The following is a 22,798-nucleotide window of genomic DNA, read 5'->3' on the forward strand; positions in this document are numbered from 1 at the left end:
CAAGGATATCGCTACACCATCGCACGCTTGACTCTTGAGGTTATAGGCTATAGACGAGACTGAAGTTAGTAACGTTATCGTAACGAAACATTAGGGAGGGGAAAAAACCCAGCATTTCCTTAATCTTAAAAAGACTTTAAAGGAACTAGTGAACGAATTACTGAATTTCACACAATCCGATACCGCGAAATAACGGTTTTTCCTCAGCATAAATCGTTAAAATAACTCACAACCACCTTCGATAGAATACCTATATCAGCTACTCTACGTAGAGATACGCAGACATCAAATGCCTCCGTTAAGTCCATATATTCCCTTCCCCAAGCTGTGCTGCTGTACCACCACCTGTCGTTGGTCGATTCGCGACACACATATATACTCATTCACACGCAACTCATTACGCACACACAAACACTCACACACGATATAACATGCATATACATACAAGAAACAAACGCAGAGTGTGAGTCTCTGAAGAAAACGCGGAACCGAAACGAACCACAAAGCGATTCGAACACTGCGTATACGGCATCATCTCGTCACCCACCTCCCTACTAGGGGAGTGCCAGGATGTGCTTGGAACGACGCAACGTAACGTCGTTCGCTGTTTCATATGTATACACATCCACACACGCACACACACACACACACACACATAACCACCGCTTCGCGGCCGGCGTAGAAACCAAGCAGCAATCCGACCAAGAGTCAGAGTCCAAGCATCCGTTCCAGCAAGGGTTTTGCGGTAATGGAGGAGGGGCAGAAGGGAGTCGACTCTATCGTTGGTCGGTCGGTCGGCTGTTCGTTCGTTCGTTCGTTCGTTCGTTCGTTTGCTCGGTAATGCCAAGCGTGGCCCAGATTTTCGTTCGTAGAATACGACGCCCGTATAGTAGTCGTGGTCGTGTCCTATACAACGTTATAACCTAACCTAACCTAACCTAACCTAACCTAACCTAACCCTAACCCTAACCTACACACCTACTCTCTTCCTGCCATGCAACGTCCAAAGGTGTTCGCGTACTTTGCCCGTCGTGCGAATGTGTGCGCGCCCGCCTATATCCAGTTGTTTAAAAATTTTCTGCAGGGGCTTCGAGGGTCGCGGAATTGCGGAATTGTCTACTCGTCATCATTTCCAGAAATTCCGCTACCGCTATACCGCCGGTTGGCAACGCTGCCCTCCTGCTCCCTGCTAGCTGCTATTACTGCACGCTGCACGGCAATATGCTCGACGGACGGCTGAGCCACTCGGCGACTAGCGGAATCGCTTTTCAGAGTCATATATGTATATGTAATAACGTTAGGAAACCATCGCGGCTACCTGTTTCTACCCCGTCGAGCGATATGAACCTTGAGAAATGGTCTGATTTCTTCTCAATGCTGGGAAAGAGTTGTTGTCTGATATTATTATACATGTAGGAAAATTATTCGTACACCTAGACGTCGTTTCTATTATACTTCATTACTTTCATAGATCAAGATCACTTCCGGTTAAATTTTATGTCCATTATTTTTACATCTATGTGAGATACAGCAAGGTTTTCTACGCACGTCGTTAACACTTTGAGTCACGTTATCGTGCTGACAAGGAACCCTGGGTAGCTCGACCCCTCCGCTTTAATCTAGTTCATATATATTGTCGTTCGTCGAAAACTTAAGAGACACGTATATTTTTTTTATCTGATAATAAACGGTTTAGAGGGATGAAACTGACCCCCCAAGATGGGGTCCGAAGGGGGTAATTTCTTGATGGATTCGAATGAAACCAACGCTGAAATGTTCCCACTCGTTGATAAAAAATTTCAGCGTTAATTTAATTTAAAATCATACATCCGTGAGAGTGAATTTTTATAACAAGATAGTATTCCATTGTTTCTGGCGTCGCTTATTACAAATCTGAAATCAGATTTCTAAAATTCGAGGTAGCGAATAGCAATATGGTGTACAAAAATTTCAAATTTGATCGAATCCCGTCAAAAAACTTAATGCAGGGATATTCGGGGTCGCTGATTGGATTCGCCATACCGAATATTCAAAATCTGATTTCAGATTCGTAATCAGTGACCCCCAAAAACTCTGTATGTTATATGTTTAGAGAGGTAACTTTCTCAGAAATGAATTATTCTTTCAATCTTCACAATTTTCTTCAATCAATGTGTTTGTAACAATAATAATTTACATTGTATCGCAATAATTACTCTAGAGTATTGAAAACCTGTTAGTAAATATAAAAAAAAAAATAAAAATAAAAAAATGAATATAAAATAGGTGGTAAGAATGCTGACTACTAGGATTCAGAAGGTTAAAGAATAAAAGAGAGAGATAAAGAACGTAAGAACCTCGACTTAAAACCAGAAATAACATGTAACCCATATAACAGTCCACAGATACGACCATCTCACGCTTGCATATATACATATACGCACAGCATTTTGCTGTCAATAGAGAGGGTCACGAGAGAGAGTCGGTTGCAGTTTTCACCATAATCGTACAATACGTGTGTCGCCTCCCCCCCCCCCCCCCCCTCCCACACACGTGTAAAACGCAAACAAGCGAATATCATCGGTAAGCACAATATTTTTAACGTAACTCTTGTGATCCCCGGTAAGAAAACGACTTAAACAACGAATGCAGACGATTTTGTAAACTGAGAATAACGCAGATCGTCACGTTCGATGACGATGCTGAAAAAACTTGTTATCGAATAAACTTACGGATCTATTCGTATAATAATACAGGTACGCGTGTGTATAAATAAGGTTGTGGCCAAGTCACGTGTGTGCGTGTGTATGTCGTCTCATGAATGAGATCTGAAGATAGAAAGATCTCTTACGCGATACATATACCTGCATACATAAAATTACTACGCAAACTCACGTGCGTGCGGGGGTCAACCCTTGTCCTAGGTATTACAGTCTTTATTGCTAAATACGTAGATATGTTGTGCGATGTGATATACGTATCAATCAGCTTAGAAAGAGAGAAAGAAAGAGAGAGAGAGAGATGAGTGTGATCGGGAAAAGACCTTTTTAGCTTCGGAGGGTGTTTCGTTGCAGGTGCGAGTACAGAAGTGTACTTCGAATCCTACGCATCGGATAAGCAATGGTATAAGCTGTCTCATAACTGAACAGGTCAAGTCTACACGAATCACATCCGCGCTAATTATCTGCAAGACATGTACACATCCACATCCAAATGTCTATAAATTTTCATATTTGAGACTTACTTTTTTCCATTACACAGAGTACATCTCACGTATGTCAAGTTCAGTTTCGGGTTGTAGCTCATCGATCATTTACCGATTCGAGGAGAACCACAGATTTCCTAATTTCGAGTCGTTCGTTTCAAACCGACGCGCACAAACCCACACACATGACCTCACTGCACACAAGGAATCTATTTCACAGGGCACTGATATATACTATAATACGGATACTATCACGTTAATGATTATTATCACCACTAATACGCAGAGATACGTATAATGCATGTACCACAGAAAAGAAAAGTCCACCTGTGCAGAGCAGTGGTGTGACGACGACTTGAAATATCAGACTCAATTACGCTCTCGACGTCGAATACCACTGTACATACGTACGCTCCGTGAGCACATGGCCTTTATCTCCCCGGCAGCGACGTTACAGAGCGAGCGAATTCAGAACGAGCAAGTATTTAGGTACATCAAGTCGGACGATCTTACAACCATGTTTACTGCACCATCTTCTTCCAACGTCTGGAATCGAGGGATGTTAGTACCGTAAAAACACGCGCCTCTCCTTCCCTTTCTCCCGTTTTAAAAATATTCGCGAAAACAACCGACGTTAACAGGTAACTGATGATATTACTAGAAATACGGACGATGGTTAGGTCTGAGGAATGGACGGACGTGCGAACGTACGAACGGACGGCGGGGAACTGACGACGAGCGAGGGGTGCGCGGAGTATCGCCCGGGGTTCGTTCGTTCGTCGTTCGTTCGGTTCGGTTCGCCTCTTCCCGCCTGCTTAACGCAACGCCGCTGCTTAAAGTTAGTGTTCGAGTTCCATGCCGTTATCTGGCTGCCCTGCCCTGCCCTGCCCTGCCCTGCCCCTGACTGTTCTTGGTCGCTGTTACTACTGCTGCTGCTGCTGCTGCTGCCTCCTGAGCACAGCCACTACCACCGCCATCTTGCCATTGCCTCCCCTCCTGCCCCCTGCCCCTCCCCTACGGGCAACCCCCGCCCGCCCCACCGGACGAAAGCGACGTCGGCGGCGGCGACGCCGCCCCTCCGCCGATCAGCCGACACTACGAGTCCACACATAGGCGCTCACCCCAACTTTTTTTTGTTCCGTAGCCTCTTCTTCCTTATACCCAATTATTTGATACGAATTGGAAGATACTTTTATTTCGACATTGCTCTTATTATCAATGTATTGATTGTTTGTTTGTTTGTTTGTTTGTTTGGGTGTAGCCGATGAGGCGACGCATCGGTGGATAAAAAACATGTCGAATAATCTTTGGTATAATTGATTACGATTTTTATGACACTTTTGTGTCACAGGATGGTCGACCATAACCGCGTTATGTAGGTGGACCAGTGTGTTACGACGCGGGGCCTTGCACCCGGAATAATGTTACACCGGGAGTGAAGTACCGTTTGCACGCGCTTTTTAAACGCGAGTAGAGAAACTACATCGTTTGTCAGAGGTAAACTGAGATGAGAGCGTCGTCGTTGATCAATTAACGCAGGGGGCGAGCGGGTCGATTTTTATTAATTTTTTTATTTTTGAGAAACACGCTGCATCGAATGCAAACTGAAAATTATTCGCGTGATAAAAATTAATAAACAATTTCAATCGCCTCGCGCCTACTTATGACACAATATAATTATTTCTAATTCCGTAATTAATTTATTCATGGTGACCACAAATTCGTGGGAAAAAAATTCCACATTTCCAGTTTTTTCAGAACTTCAAACTTAGTTTTTCCTGACTTTTTTCCAGTTCTGGGGAGTCACCGAAGCCTAAACCGCTCAGCTTAGTTACTCTGTATTCGGTTAAAATTCAATTCGAATTGAGGAAAAATGTAAAGTAAGAAAACGTCACTTTGAGCCAATTTGTTTTCTCGATGAAAATAAATAAATAAATTTATTACCTAAGAGAATCATCTCTAATTCCCATGATAGGAATGTGAAATTTTCAATTTTTTCCATGACCAGATTAAAAATCCCCTGACAATTCCAGGTTTTTCAGATTTTCCAGGCACGCGGCCACCCTGTTATTAATTAGGGAATGAAGAACCGTGGGGAAAATTTTGCGGGCTTTACTTTTGATTTGTATGATATACCAGCTATACGTACACCTGTGATTGACACCCTGACACCCCATACACATTACAAGCATTAGAGAGATCGATTACGTTTACATCGAACGGAACGCATGCTATATGTGCTGCGATACACGGATAATAGAATGTTATGAGTATAATGTTTCCACGTTCGTTATACACGAGAATGCAGAGAACCGGAAACAACAATTATTACCTAGAAACCGTTCGCTTCTCTTCTTGAAGAAGAGTAAATAATTCGGCGATAAAGAAATATATTTATATGTAGGTAGCCAAGAGCGACTGAAAATCAACTAAATATTTATCAACCTGAATTGCAAAAGCAGCAACAGTATTAAGAATTACGGGGGTAGGTTACGTATAAGGTAACGTGGTGGGTACAGCAGTAGGAAGTTGATCTCTACGGGGTTTTGCCAAGCATATTTCTCGTTCTCTGTGACGGTTTGTAATCGTCCGAGAAAAAATGTCAAATAAAAAACGTCAAGGATATAAGCGGAGGAGCATGAGCCCGCATTGGTCAGCGGGAGAGTGCGAGAGAATAAAATAATAACCAGGAAAAATGATAAAACGTCAGGACAAGCATTGTGATTGTGTGGTGATGGTGTAAGTCATGAGAGATACGTAGCTAGGAGAGGGTGGGAAGGAGGGAGGGAATGGCCACCAATGATTTCGCGGCACGGGAGAAAAATATAACGTAACAAAAATTAAAAAACAACTATTACCAAATAAAAAAAAAAAACAATAATAATATATTATATCCTATCATAAGGGTGGCAGGTCGAGACAAAAGGTAGAAATAACTTGTACATATGGAGAATAAGTTATAAGCCACGTGGCTGAATGACAAACGAAGAAATTGGTATTTATAAATGAGTTTCGTCGGTATATCTCTATAGCGTTTTAGATAGCTTCCTTGACGGAAGAGACGTGTTGTAGTCTGTCTTACTCTGTGGTATAAACACGTGTTTGGACGGCACGAATTTTTTGGTCGCGATCGTATCGAAAGCGTTACAGATGCCTACGCGCAGCGTAGAGGTTTGTTGTGCGAATTACAGGATATTAGACCCGATACGTATATACACCCCGTGATGTTATTAAGCGAAATCCGTAATGAAGGGTTGAGAAACGTAGTAATTCCGCTAAGAATCCTTTTCCCTTACGTTTATACCGCGCGTCTATTAACACCTGACACTTTTTAATTAGTTGTTAAATGTTGAGAAGTTAATAAGATCGCAAATAAAAAGAAGAAAAAAAAAAGAAAGAAAAACTATAAGTTGATGTAACGGGCGTCCGCATCGACATGTACACTTATATTCGCAGCACGAATACAATACGTATGCCTGAATGCGTAAAAATTGCATAGACGTTGTAACATGGATATCGTAGGTACAGGTAGGTATAACGTAGGTAGGTACACGTGTAGCGGTTCATCGAGAGAATGCTGAATGAGAGACCTCTAATACAATTTAACACGCCGCGCGTCTTCGAGCGTATAGTCACGCAGGTATCTAATACCTATATATGTATATATCTACACATGCATGCTCATTTGAGTATCCTATCCGCTTGCCTACGTACGTACGCCTCATCGTTGCTCGAATAACCCCGAGGGATGGGCGCCTATGCCGACTGCTTTGCTCCTCGCCACCACAGAGGCGATCGGGCACGACGCACACATACGTAGAGAGGGAAAGAGGGCGGAGGGGGAGAAAGAAAGATAGAGAGGGAGGAAGGGAAGGGGGTACGGAGGGAAGGAGGTAGGTAGAGAAAGAGGGAAACACAGAGGGCGGGAGGGAGAAGGAGAGAGATAGAGACGACGACACGTTGAGCTGAGAGAGAGAGGTATTTACGCAACCCTTTCCTGGCAGTAAAAATTCGTCGTATTTAAGCCGCGCGCGATAGCTGGGTTGCCTTCGCATCAGCAATAAGTACGTACACACACGCATACGCGTGCGCATAATATACGTGTATTAAAGTCGACACCGTTAAAATAGTAGTCAGGTCCTTCTCGAATAAAATTCCTTGAGTTGTTCCCGACTTATTACACATACGTACGTGCATTATACACACAAGCTCTCCCTCTACATACGTGTACGTAACATATTATATATATACATATACGAATGTGTGTGCGTGTGTGTGGTATATACATATATATATATATATGATACACAGACAATGTATAGGTATGCTGAAAGTCCTCGACTTGTTTATCCGCGTATAATCTCGCCTGTCCGTACATACCCCGGGGGCCGAAGAACCGACCGACGAAGGAAGAGGAGAGGAGTAAAGCAGAGCCCGAAGCCGGGACGTCCCTCAAATATTGATTTTCAAACGACGACGGGGCGGTTATGAAGAGACCCCGCAGCCAGCCGATGGGCAACGACCCTTTAGGAAATGCGTATATTTTCAGATCGTCACACACCGACTATCCGCCGCAACCCGTGTGGCTGCTGCTAGATAGGACCTAGCGAGCGAACGGACGATATACCGCACACACAGAACAGATACGTTGCATATACGCGCGCGTGTATACAATATACATACATATACGTACGTATATATATATATATATATATATTACATATATATATATAAAAAAAAAACCAACCACACACACGCACGCACGCACGCACACAAACACACAAACACACAAAGCACACACATACATACCCGTGGGTTAAAACACGTTCGAAAATAACCGATGACACTTTGCCCCGTGGATAAAAACGACCAAACACCGTTTGACGAGGGGCGTGGGGGAGGGGTGGGGAAAAACGGTGGATGAAGAATGAAAGAGGAGGAAAAAATAAAAAAAAACATAAACAAACAAACAAAAATATACGTGTATGTGTGTGTGACGATGACGATGACGATGACGATGACGATGACGAGAGAGAAAAAAAAACACAACAACAAAAAAACAAAAAAAAAAAAAAAAAAAAGGAGATCGGAGAACGACGATAGAGTTGATACGAAAATTTGAAAAAAAAAAACAACAAAAAAAAAGCAAAAAAACGAACGCACTTTTTTTTTCGAAACACTTTTTCAACCACCACTTGACAAGACTCACCTCGACATTTTATTTACGTTCGATACGATATATCCTACGGTGATGATCCTCCAAAGGGGACGTGGGATTTCACCGTGTCCGCTGACTAGGACGCCATGTCAGCAAGTTGAGCAAGTCTCTAGTCGCGGCGACCGCCGTTAATTCCTGATGCGCCCGCGCCCCGACTGCACGAAACTGCGCCTACGCCCGACTCCGCGACGCCGAGCGGGTTCCGTTCCCTGTCCGTTCGCCGCTCCGCGAGCCGAAGTAGCCCAACCGTTTCGCGCCCTTGTTCAACAATCGGGAATATACGCGCACGGACCTGCCTTAGCGGGTAACACCCCCACCCCTCCCCCCTCGCCGCCCCCTGAACGCGGCGAGCCGCGGATATCGTCGCCACCTCGAATCCACCCACCTTTTCAGGATTTCCCGAACTTCGTTCTCCGCTGTTTCTCGACTTTCGATAGGCGTCGTCGGTACGATCCTCGCTTCGCCCCCGAGTCGTAACCCCCGATTGTTTTCAAATAACCCGCGTCGACGTTGCCGCCCCGTCGGTATCGCCGGTAACTAACTTACCACCACCGCGTGTTAGTATTCGCGTTCGTTCGCACGTCGAACCCCGCTCGCTAGTCCCGACGACACTGTCGATCCCCCGCAATCTTCTCGCAAACAGATTTATACGCGCCGATGCGTGATCGTGGCAGCAGGTTGTCCATTCCATGCGACTGGCTAGCTGCTCGGCTGGTCAGACTTTCGCAACCGTATCTGTAAACCTGTATATATGTATATAATACGACTGAGCCGCGGACAAACCAACGCGCCCTCGACGATCCGACCAATTAATTAATTGCTGGCACTACGACGAGCGAGTATCTCGTCGGCACCGAGGGTTGAATCTTTTCTTACATTCGGCTATTCCGTTCTCTCGATTGTCTCCTTTTCTCATTCGTCCCCAGTGCGGGATACAAGTAGTCGTTTGACATCGTTGATTGTTTCGCTTCTTTTATTCAATTACACGTGTAAGTTCGCCAGTGACACTTTTTTGTTAAAATTTTTCGTACATGACGTCGATATAGGTATATAGATAGGTATAATGTTTTATAAATCACGCTTGGTCCTGTCGCGTATATTTGCGAAAGATCTAACCCGTGCACAGTTGCGTTCGTATCGTCCAGGAGAATTACCTTGATCCTCACGGGAAGGCGGGATTGGAGGAGATTGCTGATACGTAGCAACAATAACTGGATCACGAGCTAGATATTATCCGAATCCGCGATGCGTCGAGCATTCAATTAAATATTCAGGCGAGGGTGGAGCGGGACCAGCGAAGGGTAGTTTGAGACTCTGTTGCTGGTACTTCTACCCTGCACCCGGGCAGAGTGAGGCACACGAGGAAAGGAGAGAAAGAGTGTAAGAGAGAGAGAAAGAGAGAAAGAAAGAAAGAGCGGTCCCACGAAACCTTTTCGGAGGCTGAGGGCCGATAAAAAGCCCCGTCGTCGTCCTGGGGCCGCGCGGCAAAGCGAGATGGACAAAAAAAGCGAGTTGAAGGGGGCGAGGAGAGAGAGCGATAGATCGAAAGAGGGTAAGGGGGACGGGGCGAAGAGGCACCGAGCGGGGGCCGCGATGCCGGTGGCGGGCGGTGTGGCCACACGATGATTTGACTCTCCTCTACTTACACAGCTCCGTTGGCTCTATACGCTACGCGGAGTCTATCCAGTGTCCTTGGTTTCTAGCACTGTGTGCACTATCCAGCAGTGCCGCTGCTCCGGTCTCTAGCTTCAAGTCCGACTTTGGCCTAGCCGGTTACGTACATGCGTAGCGTGCATGCGACAATGTATCCACATCCACGATCCACGTAACGTGGGTATAACAGAAACGCCTAGGTTCGATGCGTGCATTACGCTTGGCCGGCAGGGCCGTGCCGAACAGGGGTGAGCGGAGGGTGCGCACGGCGGCGTATCAAGCCTGCATATATGGCCGTGTAACCCGCGAGAGCTGAAAGCCGAGTGCCGAGCGCCGAGTGCCGAGTGCCAAGAGCCAGGGGCCAGGGCCGTATTCGCCGCGGCAACGGCCTCGTCACCGTCACCCTCCCCTTACGCCGCCACCGTCGTCTCATAGTCCTACTCCTACTCCTACCCCTCGCCGCGCCGCCCTTCTTCGATTCACGCGATGTGTACACGTCATCCGCTTTACTCCTCATGCAGGCTTGCGCGTACCTGCAGAGGCAAAGGTATTCGGTATCACGAGTATTACTTTGTTTTCTTTCTCTCTTTCTGTCTTTCTTTCTTTTTTTGTTTCATTTTCGTTTTTTGTTTTTTTTTAGCTCCTCAAATCTTATTTGTCTTCAAGCCGAATGTTGCGTATACGTATTGTATATGCACTGATATACATCATTTTTTAACGCATGCATATTGTACAGATCCGTGACTTCTTCTTATAAACATTCGAATCTACGATGTGAAACCTGTTGCACATTATTGCGTTGTATCGGGCATAAATTTAAGTATCGGTGGTGCAGGAAGTACTGGCGATGAGCTTGTTCGTACGGTACCTTATTGTGTATATATATATATATATATATATATATATATATACATACATATATGTGTGTATCTACCTAAAACCTGTACCTATACCTATAATACAAACTTGGTGAAAGTATCACACGACGGTCCGCTGCTAATAAGGCACGTATATACATACGCATAAACCAAACTTATCCCTCGGTATATTTACACACGGTTTTACCCCCAATCCATTTCGTCAATCAGTTTCAAAATTTTCATGCGCTGGCGCGATGGTCAGCCGCAATTTTTGTAAATAGGTATGTACACCTAGCTTTCGTTCGGATGTTTGTCGCATTGAAATGCGAGTCACATGTGTATTGTATATAAGTATACGTGGAAATAGTGGATGTATTTAAAACTCGCAATCGATGGTCCAAAGCTGCCTGCTTTTTCCGACCTGGCTATGTAATACAATCTTCCGCGTGATCATGTGACGATCCTTGGATTATGAGTACTTACCTCGCATGTGTATCATGTACGTTTAACTAATACAGGCATAGGATATATTGGCTTTGTGTATATGCGACTGTGGCTAAAGGAGTTCTTTGTGCCCGGTTAAGGGTCACGTATAAACCAGCCCCCTCATCCGTGCTCCAAAACAATCCACACTCTGTGTAGTACACGTTATAGGTATGGCATAAGTATACCCATTCAATATTTACGGTGTGATTTTACTCCCCCCAAACATGTTTTTCACGATAAACATTTTGACTGTAAGAATGCTCTTCGACGCGACGCCATGTGGCAGACCGCAATCCGATGTTGTATATAGAATAGATCAGAGATACTTGTCTAGTATTTATCACACGTGGTGGTTGGTTCAATCCTTATAGTTCGAGGGTCGTCATCGACCTCAAAACATTCGGAGTTACACACTCGACGACGATTGCATGTTCTGTGTAAGTAGGTAGGTAGATAGATAGATAGGAAGGTAGGTATAGGTAGGTAGGTAGGTACGGCTGCTACGACCCTGGCCTAGCTCCTAGCTCCTAGCTCCTAGATCTCCCTCGAGTCCGTGATGCAGAGAGAACGAACGTAAACTCTAAAACCTCGTCGTTGACGCGTTGCGAAGCGTATAATACCAGCAACCAGGCTGGCAACCATGAGCTCTCGACTAGGCTAGGCTAGGCTAGGCTAGACCAGGCCGGGCAAGGCTAGGCTAGGCGTAGGGCCTGGCAGCCTCTGCCCGCTGCTCGTTGTGTGTAGAGAACGCCGCGGCGTTCTAGGGAGGTTGAGAGGACGGCGGAGGGGGGCCAAGACGGGGCTCCACGTGTCGCTGCGTCGCGGGGTGTTGACCCCAAATAGCTTTTTTAAAGTGACGTAACGTCGAAGGGTTGAGAAAGAGACTAGGAGTCGGTTCGTTGGTTCGTCGGTCGGTCGGTCGGTCGAGCGTCAAGCCGAGCCACGCCAGGCAGTCAGTCGAGCAGTTTCCAAGCCCTTTGCTTTATGCACTACCGATGCCTGCCGCCCAACCCTGCCCTGCCCTGCCCTGTCCTACTGCCTCCTGCAGATCGCTGTTGCTTTCCTATTTTGTGGCCCCGTGAGTTAGCCAGCTCGCCTGCTGCACCGAGGCGAGAGTCGTCTCTAATACCAACGTGCACGATAAATGTAAGTTGCGACAAGAACAGGGAAAATCAAAGTGATCTAGAGGACAACGTCGTCGTCGGTCAGGGCGGCCTTGATACGATGTATTTCTTTACAAAAGGTGTATCCCGATTACCTAATTGGAGGACGATTTCGACCATCACCTCTATATATATATATATATATATATACCTGCACATCCAATTCCTCAATTCCTGTACCCACGATGTACAGGTATTCGTCTCTGTGTCATTCTTCTCACAGTGTATGTAATTGGCTCGGGCGCCAGTTCTGGCATATATGTGCATATATATCACACACAAACGGAAACCTATCGACTCCTCTGTCCTTTCATTCGGAACATACTTGGCCTGCGGGAACTTGTCGCGCCCATCTATCACGCGTATGGGCACGCATACGCACTTGTTTGACGGTGTGCATGCGTGAACAGTCGAGTAGGGTATCATACAGAGTCAGTCACACGCATATTGTGGCGCACACGGGGATCACGTTGTGTACATACATACTCGCGTATTGCTCAATTCGCTGGAGTTCCAATATCGTTGTCGGTCTCTTCGCGTAGTTCGTGCCGTAGAGAATTGGTTGATGTTGTAAGGTACGCACAGCTAGTAAAAGCAAGCGGCCCTGCGGGGTGCAACGACGGCGGATGTACAGTCTGACACATAACACGTTTCACTATTTGCATTACGTACCTGCGTTTTACATACATACCTATACCTACCACGCAACCCATTCAATACTGCACACGTTCAACCTCCCATTCCCGCAGACGCTTCAGACCCTTGCCGTTGCCGTCGTCCGATTAGGGGACGACATTTTTAGGGTACCTCACGCGGCATGTGTGCAACAATAAATTTATATTCACCTGTATACAGTGTCACAATACCTTTGAACAGCAGGTTCACTTTAGAGTTGTGGCCGAACCTTGCTCCCCTCGCCATTGCCCGAAATCCGCGTCACGATCGTCTGTGAAAGGAATTATAATAAGTATATTATGTATATCACTGTATGCATATTTTTTGTTATTTTTTAACTTCGATGTAGTTTTTCGTTGCATCCCTATACTATATCACAAATTGTGAAAGAAAAATGAAGGAAAAGGAACAGAATTTTTTGTCACACGTTCATGAAAAGCGGGGCTTTGCGTAGAGTTTAGCGGAATAAAAGTAGTCAATTTCATCTCAATGTTGCGAAGACATGTTCGCGCATGCGCAGTCCATAATTGCTTCACTTTCGTCCCGAAAAACCACCACGCAAAGCCCCACCACTTTTCATCCACTTGTTATAAAAACTATCGTGTGTGACTCGGGCCAAAAATTGGCGACCGCAAATCGTGCGATTGCCGCCCTCGTTTCGCTCAAGTGCAAATTTGCCACTCCTCGCAATCGCCAACTTTCATCCCTTGTTACACAATGAATAATTACTCTCGTCCTTGCCCTCGCCAGGATTTTTCACGTGGATGCCTATTCGTACACTTAATACTAATATAGACCCACGGACGGGATGCACTTGCATCGCAGCATTGTGCATTGCACAGGCTTGTAGGTACAGAACTAGCCCCGCCGTTATCTTATCTGGACTGCTCCGAGCACGGAGATCCACCCTAAGTGCGACATTAATTTTGTATTTTCTCTTCATTTGTATGCGTAATACGCTATACACTTATGGGTATAAAATCAGCGTGAGTCGAAATTTTCTTCCTTATTCCTACCAGACATGTACAGGGATACAAATTTACCACGTGTATATACCTAAACTAACTATTTTTAGGCTGGGAACGCGGAAAGGCGAGTGAGCCGTGCTCTTATCAGTTGGCCGCAAAGGAAATTTGAAACCGTTCAACACCACACGGCCTCTACGTTCGATAGTAAGTTCCGCATCGGTATCGGTATATTACTGACGTACGTAATCCTACTGAACGAAGGTTTCCCTTGCGAGCGATTATGTTGTATGAAAATATACGAATCTCGGGTGTATAAAATTGTATACTATTCGACAAAAACTTCACAGCTAAATCCACATAATTATTCTTCCTTAAAAATGCGTTTAAAATGGCGAGCTTGACTCGATTTCGCACGGAGGAATCGATCAGAGACTTGCCGTCGTCGTGGCGATGTTGTAGCCAGTGAGGGGCGTCGATTAATCGGCAGGAAGCAGGGGTGCGGCTGGTCAGTCCGTGATTGTCCTGACCGCAATAGTGTGTTGTACAATATTACACGGCAGGCGATGTCGCATGTGAACACTGCCGTACGTAGGTCAGAAACGACGAGAACTAGAGGACGACGGAGATGGTCTGGAAAGCTGGGACCCGTCCGCGGCCACGGTCCGCAGTCGAGGGCAATTAGGGGAGATTTTTTTGTCGGATAAAAGCTGGCCAACGTCCACCAAACGCTGTGGCATAGCGCCGCCTCTCCAGCAACAGCCACAGCCACAGCCACAGCCACAGCGCTGCGTGTATGCCGAGTACCGAGAAGGGGGTGCGCACCAGAGGTACAAACCACTCGACATGTACGTAGGTGCGTACGTGTGATGCGACGTGTGCATGTGTAGGTGGTGCGTAACCCAACAAGCAGCAACCACCGAATATTCCCAGGGTTACGCAGCCCGCTTTGGACGATCGAGATATTTAAATTCAACTTCCTCTGCTGCGCCCCCTTGACCCCGAAACCCTTAATGGTGGGCTCCTAATCGAGAGGAATTATACCAAGGGCAAGGAGTACAAAGGGAGCAAAGAGCGTATGAGGGCGCAGCGAGAAGGACCCGGGGAACAGGATGTACCTACGACTGCGATGCTTGCGTAGTTATCTATCACGATACAGCATGCGATTGGTGACATCGTCGTTGCAGGTTAAATAGATTCCGCTAATTTTGAGGCGTAAGGTGATTGGAATTCATTGGAAGGTTGAAATCTCGTCACCTTGTTACATTAGAGCGTTTCAGAAAAAAATAATTTACAATTTTCCATAGTGATAGGTATGTACATGCTGAAAAGTTTGTTTAGATGATTTGAAGTTTCACTTTATTTCACACTTTTTTCAATTTGAGAAGAAACACGTTTTGTAGTACTTCAACTATTATTTCTGTCCTGACATTTATGTTCAAGCCAAAGATCAGGATCTGTAACATAACAATATATCACCCAGGACTTTTATTCTCCTAAATGGAAAATTCGTGTTAAATTATAACCTTTTTAGACGTCAGATACACTTCTCAAACGTCAACTGGAGACTTTATATTACAAGTGTGATGTGCGTCTTTGTGATGTAAATTGATGTGATGACTAATGTGGGCAATGAAAAAAAATTTTATTCGCGATTGTTCGTGACTGCAAAAAAGTGTAAAAAAGTGAAAAAACAACTGAGAGCGATCTTCCGCATAACGTAGAACGCTTATCCTTTGCCAAAAAGTCTTTTAACCTAAACAAACTTTTTAGGGGGTGCCATGATAAAGAATGACTAATTAATTGGTTCGAAACGAAGGAGTAACGAATAATTCCAGGCTTGCATGCGAAACAAGCCTGACATAACTTCAAGCCTGCCTCTCTGTAACTTCAGGGTGTCAGGGTACCATTGCAAGGATGATCATGCTTTCCTATAAAGAAATTGTGAAGTCAAACCTTGGCCGTTATATTATACAGAGTAAATTAAAGACAGAAAGTCAGTTAATCAGCGGTATATCGCTACCGGCAAAAGGAATAAATAGATAAAACTGAAAGGACGTTGGATCTCGGATCTCTCTCTCTCTCTCTCTCTCTCTTGAGAGAGAGAGAGCCTTAGGGCTTAGAGAGTGGATCTTGCGGAGCAAGTTGAGCAGACCTCGCGTTTCCTGATATTTCCCATGGGCGGCGACGAGGATATTCAAATTTAACTTCCTTCCAGAAATAAAGCCCTGTGCCTCGGGGAGCGTGGTCGTGGTATATAAGACGGCATGTAGAGAGCCGGGCGTTCGGTTCGTAGGAACGAGCGAGTTATAAGCGAGGGTATTCGGGAAGGCCGTCGGCTCTCGAGTTCTTTCACAGCCCCTAAACAGGTGGTTACTATCTCTGTTTGAAAAATAAAAATTCCACTCCAGACGCGCGCGCGCGCGATAGAAAGATAGTTGTACCTAATATCTCCATAACTGCACGCCACCCCGAGTGGCGAGAAACTCGACGAGGACCTGCAGCTCGTAGTTCGTAGACCCATAGACCCGAGACCGTGCAGGGACTTTACGGGTAGGTATAAAGCGTCCTCCCTCCCTCCCTCCCACCCTCTATCCCTTTACTCCTACACCCGCCTGCGTCGGGTCTCCCTTCTTAGTTCTTGGTTCTTCTTAGTCCGTCCCGTGCATGCCGACGACCGTCGACTACGGAGAGCTAGGCAGCAGCATGCGGCTCTCTCTTCTCTCCCCTATCACGCCGTGTGTATAACCAGAAACTTGGGTCTCACAATCAGGACCGGAGGGGCGCGTCCCTCGGCTGCGTGCCTCTCCCCCCCCCTCCCCCCCCCGCCCCCGCGGCAGACCCGTCTTACCATCCCCTGTGGGGTTCCTTGAACCCCGAAGGACAATGACCTTGCGCCTGCCGCCATGCTGCTGCTGTTGCTGCTGCAGTCTGACGCTGCACCAGCACTGACGGAAACTCGCGTCTTGAGTGGGTACTGTGTCCGTAAGAGTTATACCTGCCTACGGATGCACGATACCTGTGTTACACATGATGCGAGCACAACGAGAAGCGAGGTTTTCCTATTATGTGGAGGATATAGCATATCATGTGGAATGACCGAGGGTAAGAGGTGGACCACGGTATTGTGTTGTGTTGGAGTATTCAGGAGTTACCCTGATACACGGATGAAACAATTTGGAATGGAAACAACGTTTGAATACAAATGATGAAAAACATATTCACTTCAAATGACAATTTGGAATTGTTAATATTATAATCGTTTAACCCGTCCTTTCGAAATGGTCCTTTTTACAATCACCTGTTGTTTCGTGTGCGCCCGTGTGCACTTGTGCAGCGTCTAATCGCTATTGTATATATATATATATATATATATATATATATATACACACGATATGTAGTATGTACATATATCTTGGGACCGAGAGTAACGCCCACCCTTATCTTGATCTATCAATTCACTAGGGGCCCCCAGTTAGCTGTACTTGTAACGTCGCTGCAGAGGGTTACTTACTACTCGCTTCTTCGTACGTATAATAAACGTGACGTTTCACTGGTTTTATTCGCCTGTGAAGACGGATAAAGTGAGGGAAAAAGTCATGGCAGGGTCGCATCGCGTGGTCAATCATGGGGGCATGGCACAGACGCTTAAGACGTATCGCGTACAATGCGTGTATGCATCTGGTGTATTGTTTATCACGTCACTTGAATTTTCCGACTGTTGCCTGAAGCAGCTTGTTGTTGTAAGCATGTATAGTCGATGAACGGAGTGTGGTGCATAGGGGCGCGTTCAATACCGATTAAACGGCAAACTCGGGGGAACACGAAACGTTGCAGAGGGAGAAAGGAATCGAAGAGAAACAAAATTTAGCTTAAAACTTGGGCTGTAGATCGAAACATTACTCAAGTATAGCTCAACGTTTTCTAGTGCCTGAAGCTGCGGAATATAACATACTAGCACAGAAATTTATTTCAACGATCATCATTGCACCAATTCTGACTACCACGATATTTCTAGCTTACTAGCAACTTTTCACCCGTAACTTGACGGAGATTTATGAATACGGTTTCGGTTATCTTTCTGTATTCTTGATCCAAGGTAGTCTCGACTGTGCAACGACTTGCAAAAGTCGAGTATTGAAGGATGATGAATTGATAAAAAAAAAGAGAGAGTTGTTGATGGGTACGTAATTATTCATACTTATTCAACAGATTAGGTTTCCTTCGCGTTGAAAATTAAAAATGTCAGTACACACCAGAAAACTAAGAGTATAGAAAAAAAGAAACTAAATCAAATAGAAAGAAGAGGGGACAGGAGATAGAGAAAGTTGACGAGTATACGAATTAATGTGTGCATCACATACTCGCTTAAGGGGATCGTCTAGTTTACAAGTTTGGGAAAATCGATTCATTTTTTTGCATATTATTATGATTAAATCTTTTAAAAACAGTTTGGACTAAAGACGATGTTGAATTTTCAAAAATTGATAAAGTTACGAGCACTTGAGTCAAACAACGCACGACCGCTCGGAATGCTCTTCAATAAATCTGTTAGCTTCAAAGATAGAAAGATCGGTCTGTAAGGAAGCTGCGGATGCGATAGATGGCCTCCTGTATGCTCAGGAATCGCTGATTAACGGTAAAAAAATTCCTATTTTATCTGATACAGAAATCAGTGTCAAAACCGAGGTCAAAACTTTGAACATGTCAACTGTAAACGCGTTTTTCTCAAAAAAGTATTTTTCAGTGTTGACAGGATATCTCAAAATCTTGCTCAAATTTTTACAGCATCTTTATTACACCTGTACCCATCGAGTGAACTAGGATAATCACGATTGCTTTGGTAGTTTTTGTTGTACGAGATAACAAATGAAAAAAATGCAAGTTTCAAATTTTTTCTTTTATACTGCGTAGAAAATTGTAATTAAAAAATATTGAATTGATTATATACTTCATTCCATAGCCACAAGCCTAAGGGCTGAAATGCCATTTGTTTTTTTGTTTTTATCTCATTTTAAATTAGCAAAACAGCCGGATTCACGTTGACACAAACACATTTTTCTTATTACATACGTTCCTATCGGGCAGCATATATTAGGTTATATTCAATATTACATATCCAAAAAATTTACCAAGTTTGTTTAAGTGTCAATCAATATAACGTAAAAATTGAGAAAAATTTTATTTAAACGGTTTGACTGAGGAAAAAAAAAAATAAATAACCAAGTAACCTTAAAAAAAAAAAAACAGCCTTCACACCAGACGACCCCATTAATGTTCCCCTCTTTTGAAATTATGGACGAAACAACCTGTTGCACTTACACCCTAAATACATGAACACATACAGACGCGTACCTGCTGTTTTACGACAACAATAGCAGGAGCGTTCCATAATACTATCCTCCCCATACATGAAACAGGTGTAATATACTGATTTGCATATACAAAAAAGCTAGCCCAGGTATTACGATGTTTCCGCACGATACACGCGACTACTTCAATGGGTAGAAATAATTTTAAACGAAGGGTGCTACCGTCGATCGGCCACTCGATTCATTATACTGTTATACAACATGATCTTGATAATGCACATACGTATCCGTGGCACGAAAATTTTTCAGCGAATTTTGGTACACAGATAAAAAAACTGTGTCCTTTTCGCCTGAGCAAAAGTTAACAAGATAGGCTCGTGGTATATATATTTGTACATAGATCTTTGAAGATCACAGATTTACAAGAACTTTATAATATTGTTTACGGCTGAATGAAAACGTTGGGTTGAAAGTGCAGATCACATCTGATTCAGCACACTACGATCAAGAGCGCAGTACTATATCCTTCAAAGCCCTCCACAGCCGTCAAAATAACTTTCCGACCATGGGTGTCATACCTCAAAATGCTCGTCTAGGTAGCCCCTATACACCCAATAAGCATATACAGTATATTCGCTTTTATGTATTTATCGCGGGAACTTGAAGAGGGGTGTCGAGGTACCGGAAGAATGAATCCGACAATCAGTCCCTTCCCCATTACCCCTGATGGAATAAGGTATAGGTAGGTGCACGTAGACATTCTGTATACACACATCGTGTTCGCCCCGAAGCAATGGTGCAACCACTACACGTAGACACGTGTGTATAACCTGCCGTGATATCCAGTCTACGTGTCGTCACGCATCACCCGGTTGAGAGGGGTGGGATAAAGTAACCCCGGTGGAGACCGGTGCAAACGCAGGCTTAGAATATACCTACATAATAGCATAACACGGCTTGTGAGCCGGCCACAACGCCATCGTGATCGTCTCCCGTGACGATGGGGCTACCCCTTTACTCTCCTCGCCCGATGCACAGGTGTTTGTCTCGCAGGTTCGGATTTTTAGCCCCGACCGTGCAGAGGCACGTTTAGCGAGTCTGTTGCTCTAAATTTCATTCGAAGGGGAGGGATGGGTGATGGACATAGACGACGGAGAGATAGGAGAATGCTAGATCATCGCACAGGTGTATCATAGATGAAGGAACAGATATAGCCATCAATGCTAATGTCAGCCACGTACCCGTAGGCAAAAAAGCAGCATAGCTTTATACTTATGGATTTGGTGTTTGTTCTAGCTCATGGCGAAACAGCTGCAAACAGGTGCGAACCCTCGTCCATAGTCTATGGATATATTATAGTCTCCCTGCATGCATGCGTGGACAAAGCATAAATGCGCAATAGGAGGAGTGAGAGGAATGGAAACCACAATGGCACTTGACTGCTCCAAAGAGTTTAAAAGCTTCGCGCGAGCCTGTCGCGCACTGAAATGCGCACTAAACTTTTGCATACATACGCATAGTTGAGTAGGTACGTAGGGCAAAGTAGGCTACACCGTAGAACCTGTAGTTAAATCGTACCGCTTTATAGGAAATACATCAGTTGTCCTGTCATTTACTATAGAGTGATAGGATTTTACTGGTGGTAAGGAGTGCGAGGAGTTCGATAGATAGATAGATGAATAGATACATAGGTGGATGGATATATGGGTAGATGAATGGATAGACTTTTTCACTTTTTATTATCGTGTCCATAACGATGTTATAAATAGCGAAAGCTACCGACAAAAGCAAAACTGAACTAACAACTTAGGACAAGGTACTCAAAAACTTTGGAGAGAACACAGAGCATTGCAACAGGCACGTGCTTTTTTCCAAAGCTGTGGAAAAGTAATCAGTGATAAGCGATCTGTATAAGGGGACTTAGGAAGGTTTGAAATGAAAAAAATCTGCTTAACAAGATCAGAAGAGAATATAAAACTTTTTTTTTATAGAGGAGTTTACTTCGATATTAATGAGTAAGGGAATTCATTCAAGTTCATTTCAAGGTAAATAGTACCGGTATTTCAACGTACTTAGGTGAATTGTGTAAAATCTTGTTCTACCACGATTCCACTAGAATGAACGGAGATTATTTGAAATTGCGAAACTTTTTCTTCTCCGTAAGCCCCCCAGAGATTGTACCTAGAAAAGTAGAAACTAAAACAATAATCAACAAAACGGCATCCAAATAAATATTTTTTTTTCTCTCTAGATATTCAAGTTAATTGTTATTCAAATATTAAGGAAACGTTTCTTTTTCATCAAATTTCAGGTAAAATTACTACTTTTGTGTAAATTTCAAGTTTATATCATTATCCGTTCTTTAGATGACGTGGTAGAACGGGATTTTCCGTACTTCACCTAAAACCCAAGAAATTCAACGATAAGAACTTCTCCGCGATATGACATGAACATAGTTTCCAGGTACACCCAGCACGGTTGATTCCGTCACTATCAGCTGTAATTTCCCACCAGACCGTGTAATAAAACTACCTGCTATGTGACAAAAATAACCGTCTTGAGTGTATGTTTAATACGATATATCTACCTCAAATATACACGTACATCTTTCATATTAGGCATAAGAAGAAGAGGAAGTTGAAGAAGAAGAATGTCAGATGTAGCTACCGCGCTGCTCTGTTGGATACACTGCATATAAATGACGCGCGTATATGCAGGGAGTATTTAAGGCGTGCATACGCATATTCGTACGTACCGACAAGAGGGGAGCGTCTGTACAATAATATAGTTTTGTCATTTCAGTTATATCCAACAACCGAATGCCAGTACATATATACATGCGCAGAACATCATATAAGGGTTGTTGGACTCACAATCAGATATGGATCAAGAACATTGCAGTCATTGTTGCATAATTCTTCCCAGGGTTGTTGATTCGATTAATACAAGGGTATTTAGACATTTAGACATGACGTTTGTTGAACTGAATCAGATTCCGAGATAAGACAAGGTGAGGGGGAATCCCTTTGGCTTTTATTCTATTATATGTAGTTAGTGTGCAAATGAGTATCGTCGTTACGCTCTTTTTAAGAACAAGCGATAGCGAGGAAAATAAATTTCGATAAGTTGAAGGAGAATAGGAGATGTGTAATTATGTGTGTATATATATATGTGTAAATATATGTAGAGATTCAGGCACATCACGCTCCGACAATTATCGTAAAACTGAATGGAGCGTATGTACAAGGTATGTGTATAGTTTATACCTGGCACCACACCACA

The 22,798-nt window shown here is 44.2% G+C and overlaps 1 protein-coding gene across 7 annotated transcripts in view; it reads right to left on the reverse strand.

The window, feature by feature from the left end:
* LOC124411597 (protein tramtrack, alpha isoform-like) overlaps positions 1-8,661 on the reverse strand; it is a 55,337-nt gene extending 46,676 nt beyond the window's left edge. For 2 of the 7 annotated variants that reach the window (XR_006929685.1, XR_006929686.1), the window contains exon 1: positions 3,224-3,706. The gene's annotated coding sequence lies outside the window, so the exon portion shown is untranslated. Of the gene's footprint in view, positions 1-3,223; positions 4,075-8,393 lie in introns of those variants that run through there. The other 5 variants (XM_046890815.1, XM_046890816.1, XM_046890813.1 and 2 more) reach the window with 4 other exon arrangements.
* Between the last annotated feature and the right edge of the window lie 14,137 nt (positions 8,662-22,798).

The sequence above is a fragment of the Diprion similis genome, chromosome 10, assembly GCF_021155765.1.
Source record: "Diprion similis isolate iyDipSimi1 chromosome 10, iyDipSimi1.1, whole genome shotgun sequence".
Taxonomy (NCBI): Eukaryota; Metazoa; Arthropoda; class Insecta; order Hymenoptera; family Diprionidae; genus Diprion; species Diprion similis.